We start from the raw sequence: 14,084 nt of genomic DNA, 5'->3' as shown, positions 1-14,084 counted from the left end.
ATTGTACAACTGAATCTGAATTAATGCCGGCTGGCTGTTTAGCTGGGAAGAAATAAAGGGTTTTGTACATGATGAACGTAGATTGCATATGGCAAGTTTTAGTTTCCATCCATTCCCCTCCCAACAAAAAAAAATGCACGCACACACCTTTTAAGCACTTCCTTATGACTGTGGATGACTTACACCCCAGTTCTGAAATGGACCGCAAAGTCTATGCAGGTTCTGTATGCTCTGCCACATATAGCACACAAAGTGCTTGACTGCATGGGAAGATCATTACAGGGGATCCCTCTAACAATACTATTGGCCTTTTTCTTCCTTATGACTTCTTGCAGACTCATTTTCATGCACTACTTACAACGCATGTTCTCAGTATTTTTTTTATTTACACAGTTTGTCTTCTTTTGCACACTGGCTGTTTGTCAGTCTTTGTGTATGGTTTATTTTTTGTAAATTCTCTTGTATTTTTTCCTGTAAATGCTGTAAAAAAAAAGAATCTCAAGGTAGTACAGGTACATGATACCATTTTCACTGAATTTTAAATTAATCCCTGATGCACTTTTTCCGTCGTGCCAGAAATCTTCTGCCATGACAGACCTTGGAGTAAACTGTGTGTTCTAGGTGTCTGATTGGACCTGGCTGAGCACCGTCAGAACCTTATTGGTAGGGCTGTTGGACTGAAGAAAGATTCTTCTGCATACTCACACTTATACCTTGTTCACTTTCAGCTTCCATCCACACCTTCACATTTACCCTCTGTTTACTGCAACAAGAAACATAGTGCTTAGGACATTGGGATTCCATGCAGTGAGGTGAATTGTAAGAGATGTGCTTGTTCTGAAGAATCACTGGGATAGAAGATGTTATCCTACAAATCAGAACAATGATAAGATTTGTTTTGAGTTGATTGTATTGTAGATAATATTTTAACTTTATTGTAATGGTGTAATAGTTTCTCATGATTATATATATCAATAAAAATCTCAATGAACAAGTAATATTGAATTATTAAATTGTGGTAATAGCCAATTTTATTACGTTCTAGACATTAGCATGGTACTCTTGAGAGCCATTGTATGTTGGAGGCTGAGTTGCAAATTGTCATAACTAAGACTAGCATCTCTAACTCACAGCAAATACACATGGATGATAGAAATATTACTGAAGCATAGGGCTAGGCCTTTCATCTGTTTTCTAAGGGTAACTGTAATTTATTCATATAAGCTTGAGGAAATGCTCAAGCAAATACAAGTACAGCATTAATCCCCTTGAACGCACTCAGGAATATCTATTCGGTCTCTGTAATTGTATGGATTTCATTGTTTTCCCTCGCTGCTCCCTTAATATCTTTCTGTGTTTGCACTCAGTGACCACTTTATTAAGTACAGTGGTACATCCGCTCATTAATGCAAATATCTAATCAGCCAATCATGTGGCAGTGCGTAAAAGCATGCAGACATGGTCAAAAGGTTCAGTTCTTATTCAGACCAAACACTAGAATGATGAAGAAAAGTGATCGAAGTGACTTTGAGGGGGGAATGATTGTTGGTACCAGAGAGGGTGGTTTGAGTCTGTCAGAAACTGCAGATCTCCTGGGATTTTCATGCACAACAGTCTCTAGAGGTTAACAGAGTATAGTGCAAAAAACAGAAAAACATCCAGTGAGCTGCACTATTATGGGCAAAAACTCTTTGTTAATGAGAGAGGTCAGAGGAGAATAACCAGACTAGTTCAAGCTAACAGGAAGGTAACAGTAACTGAAATATCCATGCATTACTGCAGTGGTGTGCAGAAGAGCAACTCTGTGTGCACAACATGTCAAACCTTGAAGTGGATGGACTACAGCAGCAGAAGACGACAAACATACACTCAGTGACCACTTTATTAGCTACAGGAGATACCTATTTGGATGAACATGTGCATATCACATAGATGATCACCACTCCCTTTTTGAATTCAACTTCCCTCCTTTCCTGTGGGAAATAATCTGATTTTTTGTTCCCTATCTCCTGCAGACACACAGGCAATATTAGGCACTCACAATGTAAGGATTAATGGATGCAAACCAGAGGCTTATTGCATTATTCAGTATCCTTGGATCCACCCAAAAAGATATGAATGCCATTAGCAAAGGAGAAAAAGCAAATAGTAAACTGGGACAATTGTGGAGTACTTTTTACTTGAATTAAAAATGTATTGGAAATGAATGGGCAATAACTTGTTTTAGGAAATGTTATACATTGAGAATGAATTAGAAATAAAATTGTTAGTGTGTTCAGATCTATGTAGCATGTGTCACTACTGTTGAATCTGACAGTGTTTATTATAGGAGCAAATTTGGAATTTGATTGATTATTTCTTGAGTGAAATATGGATACTAATTTGTGGAGAGGGTAGGAAATGTAATCAAACATTAATTTACAAATATGTTTCTCATGTATTATGAATACCTATTTTATTTACTTTTAAATGTTTATATTATAAGACCATAAGACACAGGAGCAGAATTAGCTCATTTGGCCCATCAAGTCTGCTCCACCATTCCATCGTGGCTGGTTTATTACCACCCTCAATTCGATTCTCCTGCCTTCACCCCGTACCTTTGATGCCCTGACTAACCAAGAACGTAGCTTTAGATATATTCAATGACTTGGCCTCCACAGCTGTCTGTGGCCTTGAATTCTGCAGATACACTACCCTCTGGCTAAAGAAATTCCTCCTCATCTCTGTTCTATATGGGCTTTCTTCTCTAAAAATACTCTATTCTGAGTATGTGCCCTCTGGTCCTAGACTCACCCACGACAGGACACATTCCCCTCCCCCCGCGTATCCACTCTATCTGGACTTCCAGTATCTGATAGGTTTCAATGAAGTCTGCACAAAGTCATCAAACGCTCCTCATATGTTAATCCTTTCATTCCTGGGATCATTTTTGTGAACTTCCTCGGGACCCTCTTCAATGCCAGCACACTTCTCTTAGGTAAGGGCCAAATGATGCTCATAATACTCTGTGTGGTCTGATTAATGCCTTAAAAATCCTCAGCTTTACATACTTGCTCTTATACTTCAGTCCCCTCAAAATGAATGCTAACATTATATATTCCTTCCTTACCACTGACTCAACCTGCCAGTTAGCAGTGAGGGAATCATGCACAAGGACGCCCAAGTCCCTTGCATCTCTTCTTTTTGAGTGTTCTTCTTGTTTAGAAATAAGTTATACCTTTACTCCTTCTACCAAATTGCATGACTATACACTTCCCTACACTATATTCCATCCACCGATACTTTGCCCATTCTCCCAATCTGTTTAAGTCCTTCTGCAGATTTCCTGCTTCCTCAACATTACCTGACCCTCCAACTGTCTTGGTATCATCCACAAACTTGGCCACATAGCCATCAATTCCAACATCTAAATCATTGACATGTAATGTGAAAAGAAGCAATACCAGCTCCAACCCCTAAGGAACTACATTAGTCACCGGCAGCCAACCAGAAAAGGCCCTCTTTACTCCTGCTCGTTGCCTCCTGCCAGTCAGTCAATCTTCTATCCATACTAGTATCCTTCCTGCAATACCATGGGCTCTTGTTAAGCAGTCTCCAATGTGGCACCTTGTCAAAGAGCTTCTGAAAATCCAAGTACACAACATCCACTGATTCTGCTTTGTCTATCTTGCCTGTTATTTCCTCAAAGAATTCCAAAAGATTTGTCAAGTAAGATTTTCCCTTAAGTTGACTTGGCTTATTTTATCTTGTGCCAACAAGTACCCTGAAATCTCATCCTTAATAATGGACTCCAACATCTTCCCAACCAATGAAGTAAGATTAGCTGCCCTCTAATTTTCTTTCTTTTGCCTCTCTCCCTTCTGAAAGAGTGGAGTGCCATTTGCAATTCTCCATTCCTCTGGCACCATTCCATAATGCAGTGATTTTTGAAGGATCATTACTAATGCCTCCACAATCCCTTCAGCTACCTCTTTCAGAACATAGTCCATCTAGTTTAGATGATTATCTGCTGTACCTTCAGACCATTCACCTTCCTGAGCACCTTCTCCTTATTAATAACAACTACATTCACTTCTGCCCTCCTGACTGTCTTGTATTTTTAGCTAGCGTCACTGTAAAGACCTTTCCAGCTTCATTTTTGAGTGGATCGATATTCTCTCTCACTTATCTTTTACTCTTGATATATCTGAAAAAAACTTCTGGTATGTACATTTATATTATTGGCTAGCTTACCTTCATATCTAATCCTTTCTTTCCTTATGGTTTTATAATTGCCTTCTGTTGTTTTTAGATGCTTCCAAATCCTCCAACTTCCCACTAATTTTTGTCTGTATTATATGCCCCCTCTTTTCTTTTTTTGATTCCCTTGACAGCCACCATTGTCTTGTCTTCCATTTAGAATACTTCTTCATCTTTGGGATGTATCTATCCTGTGCCTTCCGAATTGTTCCCAGAAACTACAGTCACTGCTGTTCTGCCATCATCCTTGCTAGTGTTCCCTTCCAATCAACTTCAGCCAGCTTTTTGCTCAAGCCTCTGTAATTCCCTTTACTACACTAAAATACTGTTATATCTGACTTGATTTTCTCCCTCTGAAACTTCAGGGTGTATCCTATTATATTATGATCACTGCCTCCAAGTGTTCCTCCCTAATCAAATCTGTTTCATTATACAACAAGCAATCCAGAATTGCCTTTACCCTAGTGGGTCAACCACAAGCTGCTCTAAAATGTGATTTTGTAGGCGTTCTACAAATTCCCTCTCTTGGAATGCAGTATCACCCTAACTGTCCCAGCCTACCTGTATATTGAAATTCCCCATCACTATCATAAAATTGCCCTTTTTACATCCCTTTTCTAAAGCCCATTGTAATTTGTATCCCATATCCTGGTTACTATTTGGAGGCCTATATCTAACTCCCACCAGGGTCTTTTTACACTTACAGTTTCTGAACTCTACCCACAAGGGTTCTTCATTTTCCATTCTTATGTCACCAAATATGATTATTTGTTTTTTTTTGTGGTTGCACTGTTTGTCTTCTTTTGTGCATTGGTGTTTGTCATGACTTTGTGCCCAGTTTTTCATGGATTTTATTTTATTTCTTTCTTCTGCCGTGAATGTCGGCAAGAAAATGCATCTCAGTGTAGTATATGCTGATACATGAACTTTGTTAATAAATTTAATTCGAACTTTGAACTAGGAAAAATAGCAATATTAAAAAATGTCAATGGCAGTTGTCCACTTGATCCTGTTCTGTTATTCAGTATGATCATAGCCGTTCTGTCGCAGGCACAGCAAAACATGTAAGTTCCATTTGTTGTTTCCAACTGCTTTTGTCATTTCTAATTTTGTACAAGCAACCTGTTTTAATCTTGCTTCTAAGTATATCCTAGTGAACAATTGTAGAAACTTCAGGAAGGAATGGACTACTTAAACCTTCAACTTACAGTCATGGTAAACTAAATGAAAATTTCTATCATTTTCTTTGAAACCCTTCGTAAATTTAGTTAACAGAATTTCAGATATAAATTAACCACTGGCCTTCCACTAATTTCCATTAATGTAAGGAAGTTATAGACTATTTCATCCTCCTTTGAGTCAAAATGTTTCCTAATGTTGCTCTGAATACCTCAGTTTATATTTTGGAGTAAGCTTCCCAGCCCTAGTCACCCTAACAAGTCTTATCTGCTTCACTAATATCCCTTATTGCCTTGATATCAAGACTAAACCAGTTCTGGACCTTTCAGTTTCTGTCATTCCTCCTTGCAACCTAACCCTTGTTGTCCATGTATCATCTTGTAAAATAATTGATGTGTTCCCTCCAACATATAATTATCTTTCAAAAGAAAGAATGACAAGAGAAAATGCTGGGAATGCACATCAGCCAGCATCATTGGAGACAATGTCTCATGTCAGTGACTTTTCCTAAAGTGTGAAAAACAGCAACAACACTTAGTTCTCCAAAACATGGAGAAATAAAGCATGGGTACAGCCCTATTTGCCCAATGAACCCATGCTGACCAAGTGTGGTGTATCTAAAGCATACAACTGTGTGCCATTGTAGTCTTGCTCTTACACCTCCTGTAATTTGATCTATTTGATGTAATGGCCACCTCTTTATTAGCTTTATTTCCTGTGCCTGTCCATGTTCTATAATGGAACCCTATATCTCTTTGGATCACCCTTGTTGGAGCTTTAAAGTATTAAGATACATTCATGCATCAGCAGTCTCTTCTTACAGTGTTTTAACACTTCTGTCCATCAAAAGATTGGAAAAATTCACAGAGGGAATGTGCACATTTCCAGTAACCAGTTCAAATGTCAAGGGTGATATTCTGCAATCTACTTCACTATTCCCAAAGTAGATATTGGAGATTAGGAGGCATGGAATCCAATCAAGGGAGTAAATAATGCCACCAAACTCAAGAAGCTATCGACCTCATACCTGTATACATTATCAGCGCATGAAGTATTTGCATACATGAATCTCTGCTCACAGATTAGGACAAGATCTAAGTCCGTATATGAAACTGCAAGTTTCTAGCTATTCTTAGCTATGTATTTTTACACAGATTTTTGATATAATATGAATTATGCATGATTGCTTGGACAGTTTTTTTTTCTGGTCGGGTTCTGTTCGATTCAGATCACCATTTAATATTTTCCTCATTTACATAAGCAATCTTTTTTTTGCAATGAGCTGTTCATTTCTGATGGGTTCTGGCATCCATTATCATTGTCAATATGTTGGAGGTTAGTATCTTGCAAAAGGTGAAGAGATTTTCAATCAAAACCTTCACAAAGGACGTGAGTGATTTTGTGTTACTGGCCGCCCATTTTTTACCTGAAAAGCTGTAAGGGAGATACTGTAAATTGAAAGGATACAATAAACAATCCAAGGAGATCCAAAAAGAGTGAGGCATCACAGCAGTTAGTGCTACTGTCTCACATTTGAGCCTGACACCAGGAGCTGTCCAGCTGATATTTAAGCGTTCTTTCTGTGACCATGTGGGTTTGTTCCAGGTGCTAAATTCCAGATGCTAAAAATGTGAAAAGAAAGATTAGCTTTATTTATCACATAAACATCAAAATATACAGTGAAATGTGTTTTCCAGCTTTTCCACCAATCAGCTCCATGCTTCCCACTTCATCTTCCCCGCTCTCCCACTCACCTAAATTCCTCCTTGCCTGACTTCACCAATCACATGACAACTTGTCCCCACTTCCCAGCTTCTTATTCTGGCTTCCCGCCCGCTTTCTTTCCTGTCCTGAAAATGGGTCTCAGCTCAAAATGTCGACTCTTTACTCTTCGAATGAAGAGCCGAACCTGACCTGCTGGGTTCCTCCAGTTTTTGTGTAGGTTGTAGTAAAATGTGTTACTTCTGTCAAATCAAATCAGCACTGATTGTGCTGGGGGGGATCTGCAGAATGTCGACACTCTATTGGCACCAACGTAGCATGCCTACAACTTACCCACCCTAACCGTGCATCTTTGGAATGTGGGAGGAAGCCAAATCACCCAAAGAAAACCCAGCAGCGGGAATTGAACCATGATCTGTGAACACTGGTGCTGTAAAGCGATTGTGCTAACCGCTACACTACTGTGTCACCCCACACTTCTTATTTGGTTTATTGGTTTCGGTATATTCCTCCTTCATGTGTGTCAGGGGAAAAAGAAGCAATGGGGATTTCACAGGTATCTGAGAGATATATGTTCCAAGGTTACAAGTGAGAAGGGAAAGGTAAAGGGAGATTGGGATTCCTTTGTTAGCGTGGATCCAGTGAGGCGAATAACCTTATCTTGTGCTGCAGAAACAAGTAAGGAGAGCAATTTATCTCTAACTTGCTCTGGTCATGTTGACACTCATTTCCAAACTGAGGTTGTGTGCTGTTTATAGGATCCAGTTTTCAGCTACAGATGAGCAAGGAACATGACACCACAACCATTGTCCAAGACGGGAATATCTCAGTCAGATGTGCTCAAATGACTGCTAGATGATTTTAGGAGTAGAAGGGCAGAAATAGCACAAAGTCCTCCAACCTGCTGTTGATTCTGTGCACACCCCTCCCATCTGTGGGATCAGTATTTTCCCCACACCATCCCTTCCACATCCTCTGATCACCCCAGTCCTCACCTGCCATATGGTAACATAATGTCTAGCTGATGAGTAACTCTCCTAAAATCTGTGAGTTAACTCAGTGTGTTCACTTTGTTCACACTAACATTAAGGAAAATTAAAGTACACACAGTCTGAAAATGTTTAAGTCTTCTTAATAGTAACCAAATATGTGGGATTTAAAATAATCCTCACATTAATCATTGTTATTCAGGCACTAATATTATGTTTTTCAACATATTTTCCGGTTATTACTTTGCTTGTGAAATGTTTATTTTTGATGTTTCAGTTTTCAATAGGTCATTTATTTTTGACTCTGTGTTCCACAGGATATTTTCTTTGGAATGTTTGTGATACCTTGAGGAGGAATGCTTTGCCTTTGGATCATATTTCCTGCATGCTTTCAATGTTTAATATGGGCTTGATTGTTTGAAGGCTAGTGCTTTACAATAGACTTAAAAATGAAGGTTTTCTTGCCCTACTCCCTTACAGAGGCAGTAGACTTGATCTTGGTAGTTGCTTTTGAGGAAATGTCAGCAAGAAGATGCAGTGCATTTTATGGTTAGTGCATACTGCAGCTGCTATATGCTAACATTTAGTGTGTGGATATAAAATCAGCGAGCAAGCACTGTGAGGGTCATGTTTTTTGACTTCTCCAGTGCATTCAACACCATCCGCCCTGCTCTGCTGGGGGAGAAGCTAACTGCGATGCAGGTGGATGCTTCCCTGGTATCATGGATTCTCGATTACCTGACTGGCAGACCACAGTACGTGTGCTTGCAACAGTGTGTCCGACAGAGTGATCAGCAGCACCGGGGCTCCACAGGGGACTGTCTTGTCTCCCTTTCTCTTCACCATTTACACCTCGGACTTCAACTACTGCACAGAGTCTTGTCCTCTTCAGAAGTTTTCGGATGACTCTGCCATAGTTGGATGCATCAGCAAGGGAGATGACGTTGAGTACAGGGCTACGGAAGAAAACTTTGTCACATGGTGTGAGCAGAATTATCTGCAGCTTAATGTGAAAAAGACTAAGGAACTGGTGGTAGACCTGAGGAGAGCTAAGGTACCGGTGACCCCTGTTTCAATCCAGAGGGTCAGTGTGGACATGGTGGAGGATTACAAATATCTGGGGTTACGAATTGACAATAAACTGGACTGGTCTAAGAACACTGAGGCTGTCTACAAGAAGGGTCAGAGCCGTCTCTATTTCCTGAGGAGACTGAGGTCCTTTAACATCTGCTGGATGATGCTGAGGATGTTCTACGAGTCTGTGGTGGCCAGTGCGATCATGTTTGCTGTGGTGTGCTGGGGCAGCAGGCTGAGGGTAGCAGACACCAACAGAATCAACAAACTCATTCGTAAGGCCAGTGATGTTGTAGGGGTGGAAATGGACTCTCTGACAGTGGTGTCTGAAAAGAGGATGCTGTCTAAGTTGCATGCCATCTTGAACAATGTCTCCCATCCACTACATAATGTACTGGTTGGGCACAGGAGTACATTCAGCCAGAGACTCATTCCTCCGAGATGCAGCACAGAGCGTCATAGGAAGTCATTCCTGCCTGTGGCCATCAAACTTTACAACTCCTCCCTTGGAGGGTCAGACACCCTGAGCCGATAGGCTGGTCCTGGACTTATTTCATAATTTACTGGCATAATTTATATATTACTATTTAACTATTTATGGTTCTATTACTATTTATTATTTATGGTGCAACTGTAACGAAAACCAATTTCCCCTGGGATCAATAAAGTATGACTATAACTGTGACTATCACTATGGAAATAGTTGCCTTGATTACTCTTAGAAGCACACTCGCATGAAAATATTAAGAGCATTCCATAGGCGGCACAGTAGCTTAGTGGTTAGCACAACGCTTTATAGTAGAGGCTGCTGCCTGAAAGGAGTTTGTATGTTCTCCCTGTGACCGCATGGGTTTAATCCAGGTGTTCTGGTTTCCTGCCACACTCCAAAGATGTTCCAGTTGGTAGGTTAATTGATCATTGTAAACGTGATTAGGCTAGGATTAACATCAGGATTGCTGGGCTGCATGGCTTGAAAAGCTAGAACCTATTCCGCACTCTTATCTCAATAAATATAATAAATAAATGAATAAAAATCCTGTGCCATTTAGGTCATGAAAGGCTCAGGGAGCCATGAGGTATACGTTTACAACAAGATACCCACCTCTGATATACACATCTGGCTCTGATATTTCTACAGCTTGCCCAATATAAAATTCTAGATATAGGTGTTTGCAAACTTGAGTATTCCCAGGCTTTTAATGAAGCCAATTGTTGCACATTGCAACAATTAGCTTCGTTATAGTAATCAGTTATAAATTAACTTGCATATTTTAAAAACATCTGTGAATATCTGTGCTTATCTTGTCACTGAAAGGGCTGAAAATGGTTAAGCCTGGAACATCTATGTGAGAATTACCGTCTGATGTCCATAAGCAGGGATCAAAAACCTCCATTTTTATTTCTAAAATCAGTGTGAAGTTTCACCCTTAATTTCACATGAATTCTGTTTGATCCTCGAAGACAACATACACATTCAAATGTTCCCTTGATGTCCATGACAGTCACTCTTATTTCTTTTGCCATGGATGAATTGTTGATGATCTTTGACTGAACAGAGAGATTACAAATCCATTATTGGCTCATTTAGAGTCTGGTTCCGTCTTTAAAATTGCCTTTGGAATGTGAATTCAAGTTGGATGTATGAAAGACTAAAGTAATGGCCTGTAGTATTATTCTAGACATGTAGAAATACAAAGACTAACATGGTTGATTACCCTATTCATTTAAGCAGGAAAGGAAACGATGTACATATGTTTTTGGAATAAGTATATGGCATACTTTTCTATTGGTAGACCATTTTTTACACCTATTAATATGGAAAGTGTTCTTTAGAATGATTGTTGAAATGTACAGTCTGCTGGAAAGTTGGGCGGATCACTGGCTGATATGCATATTGGAAGGTCAAAAAGGGTAAGTGATAGAATGATAGAGACCCAGGAGCAGTGATGAACAGACGTATCCTGGAATAAATAAATAAATAAATAATATATGAATAATATGGTCGATGACAGTCTCTTGGTCATGGCTTCCATCCCAAAACCTGAAGGACATTTTGTACTTTCCCAATGAAGTCAATGCGTCTGTAAATGACTGTTTTTAATTTGCTGCACCGGGCCTATAGTAATCACCTTGATTTCACAGTGTATGAAATAATGTTGCTTACTGCTGAGCTTGAGGAAGAATGACACAAAGATTGTTCAAACTGTAAGATGTGACTGTTTTATTTTTTTTCTCTGACAATAGTTGCTGAGAGGCATCAGTTCTGAAGATTCTTTGGGATCCAACAGCAATTAGATTACGAATAAAACAGAAAATGTTGTCAGGCAGCATCTTTTGAGGTTGATGATTTGGCATCAGTACGGATGAAAGACTACTGATCAGAAATATAAACTTTTCTCTTTTCATGGATATTTCCTGACCTGTTGAGTGTTCCTAACATTTTCTTTTGTACTTCCAATTTTCGGTTTCTGCAGTATTTTGCTGAAAAAGTCAATCACAGTAAAAATAATCTCTGCAATCAATAAACATAGAAGTAAAAAAATATTAAATTTAAATGAAAATTTTAAGCATTTATCTGAGCATAAAATAAAAATAAGAATGCCTGAGCACAATAGATTCTACGGGTGCTGAAAATCCAGAGTAATACGCACAAAATGCTGGAGGAACTCAGCAGGTCAGGAAGCATCCACGGAAAGGAATAAATAATCGGCGGTTCAGGCCAAAACGCCTCATCCGCCAGTCGTAACTGATAATTCCTCTCCCTGGATGCTGCCTATCCTTCTGAGTTCCTCCAGCATTTTGAGCGTGTCATTAAGTATACCTGAGATTAAGTTAAAAGATGAAATATCAGAGAGTATATCAAAAATCTATGTGTTGCATTATTTTAAAGTTGTTTTTTTAATATCAGAACTGCAATCCATCTACATAAAATCCCTTTTAATTGCAGGGAGCTTAGAAAAGTTTATTAAATATGAATGATTATATTTAAATCTGATTTAAACTTCATTTTCAAAAATCTAGCGATGTTTCAGTGAGAATATTTTAAGTATGTGAAGCTATTGTCAAGTCAGTATTTTCTGAAAATGAAATGAGAGGAAGTTGCAAAACAACTCATCTTGCGAAGGAGCAGGGAACTGATGCTGGCAAGTTCCAGATTTCCACATTTAACTATCACAGTGGGTGCTCCAGAAGTTGCTGTCAGTTTTGGGGAAGAATGACAGAAACACTGACAATTCCACTGTTGTTACAACTGCAAAATCGGGTATCTTCTGTGTTGCTTGAATTTAAATTCATGCAGCATCTAGAACTGCCCTGCATGAAAATATAATGTGTGAGATAGATAGCTGCTCAGCAAGTGAATCCAAAAAAAAGACCAAAGGCAGATCATGTGACAGCATGGCACATTGGAGTAAATAATACAGATGACGGGGCCTCTAATAAAGATGAATAGACAACAAGAAATGCCAGAAATCTTATACTTTTTTAGTTCTGTTGGAGGATCACATTGAACATTATCCTTGCATTCTTTCTCTTTTGTATGCTGATGAAACACGCAGAGCAGTTTCGGCATTTAGTTTGCAGAATTTGGTTTTAGTGAGATGACTGATTAATTTCTGAAGTCTTCAGTCACCTGAAGTCAAAAGCAGGCATTATGCACTCCTCAGTGAAACAATAGTGGTTTTAAGATGTTGTTAAATGAAAATGTAGGATGTGAAGGGATATGAATCACAGACAGGCAAGAAAATTAATTGAACTGGGCATCATGTTTATCACACACATTGTAGACCATTCTATGTTGTTCAGCGTAGGCACAATTTTTGAAAACTAATTCACCATACTTTCTCACAAGCCCTAGTAATGTCTTCCCATATGTTAAGCATATTGCTTCTCAACGCCGGTGGCTGTAAATTCCAAATGATTCTTGGAAATAGAATTATCAACACTGATTTCTGCTGCAGCTCTGTCTCAGTTCTGCTAATGCAATGCATGCTGGGGAAAAGTGTGCAGTTGTATGCAAAGAGCTTTTACCTTGAGCATAGTATCATCATGGTTGTCGTAATGCTATTGCAGCGGCAGTGACTCAGGTTCAATCCCACCACTGCGTACCTTCTGCCCGCGCGTACGTGGATTTCCTCCCAGCTCCGAAGATGTATGTGTTAGCAGGTTAATTGGTCACGAGGGTGCAATTGGACATTGCAAGCTACTGGGCCAGAAGAGCCTGTTACCGTGCTGTGTCCCTGAATAAATAAATAAATATTTCTTGCAGCTGGACACTATGTAGTAAGGAAATACTCACTGTATCTTTTCACCAGTAGCAGGCCCACAATAGATACAGACTCCTGTATCAAAAACAATGTTTTTTTTCTTTTGTTATGTACTGATTGTCCTGTTGTTGTGGCCAATTTTTAAAAAATTACAATGTCCAATCAGTTCTTTTGAAAAGAATAACCTTGAATCTTACTGAGATGATATCAGGTGTTTCACAACTATTATGGAAACTGCCAGTGCAAAATTGTGGCATTGATTAATCAAACATAATAGATGATGGAAAGATGATACCATTCATTACTTCCTAGTTACATTTGCTAATTATGATTAATGCATAAGATTAGTTTCAGTATGGGATGAAGCTTGTTGCCTTGACTAATTCTGTCCTGAATTAATTAACGGAAATGTTTTTGAATCTGAATGACGGCTCAATGTTATGTGCCTGACTGCCCAGGAATAGGAAGGTTTGGAAAGATGCAAGAGAACAGTCATTACTGATCCTTCACATCAGCTGATTTAGTCCCCTTGCAAATAAAGCAAAGTTGAGGGTCATCATGGCACCGCAGACAGATGAAAATAATTGATTAAAATTATAATTGAGGTTGGACA

Source organism: Mobula birostris, chromosome 7 (assembly GCF_030028105.1).
Source record: "Mobula birostris isolate sMobBir1 chromosome 7, sMobBir1.hap1, whole genome shotgun sequence".
Taxonomy (NCBI): Eukaryota; Metazoa; Chordata; class Chondrichthyes; order Myliobatiformes; family Myliobatidae; genus Mobula; species Mobula birostris.
Note: the sequence above shows the minus strand (reverse complement) of the source record.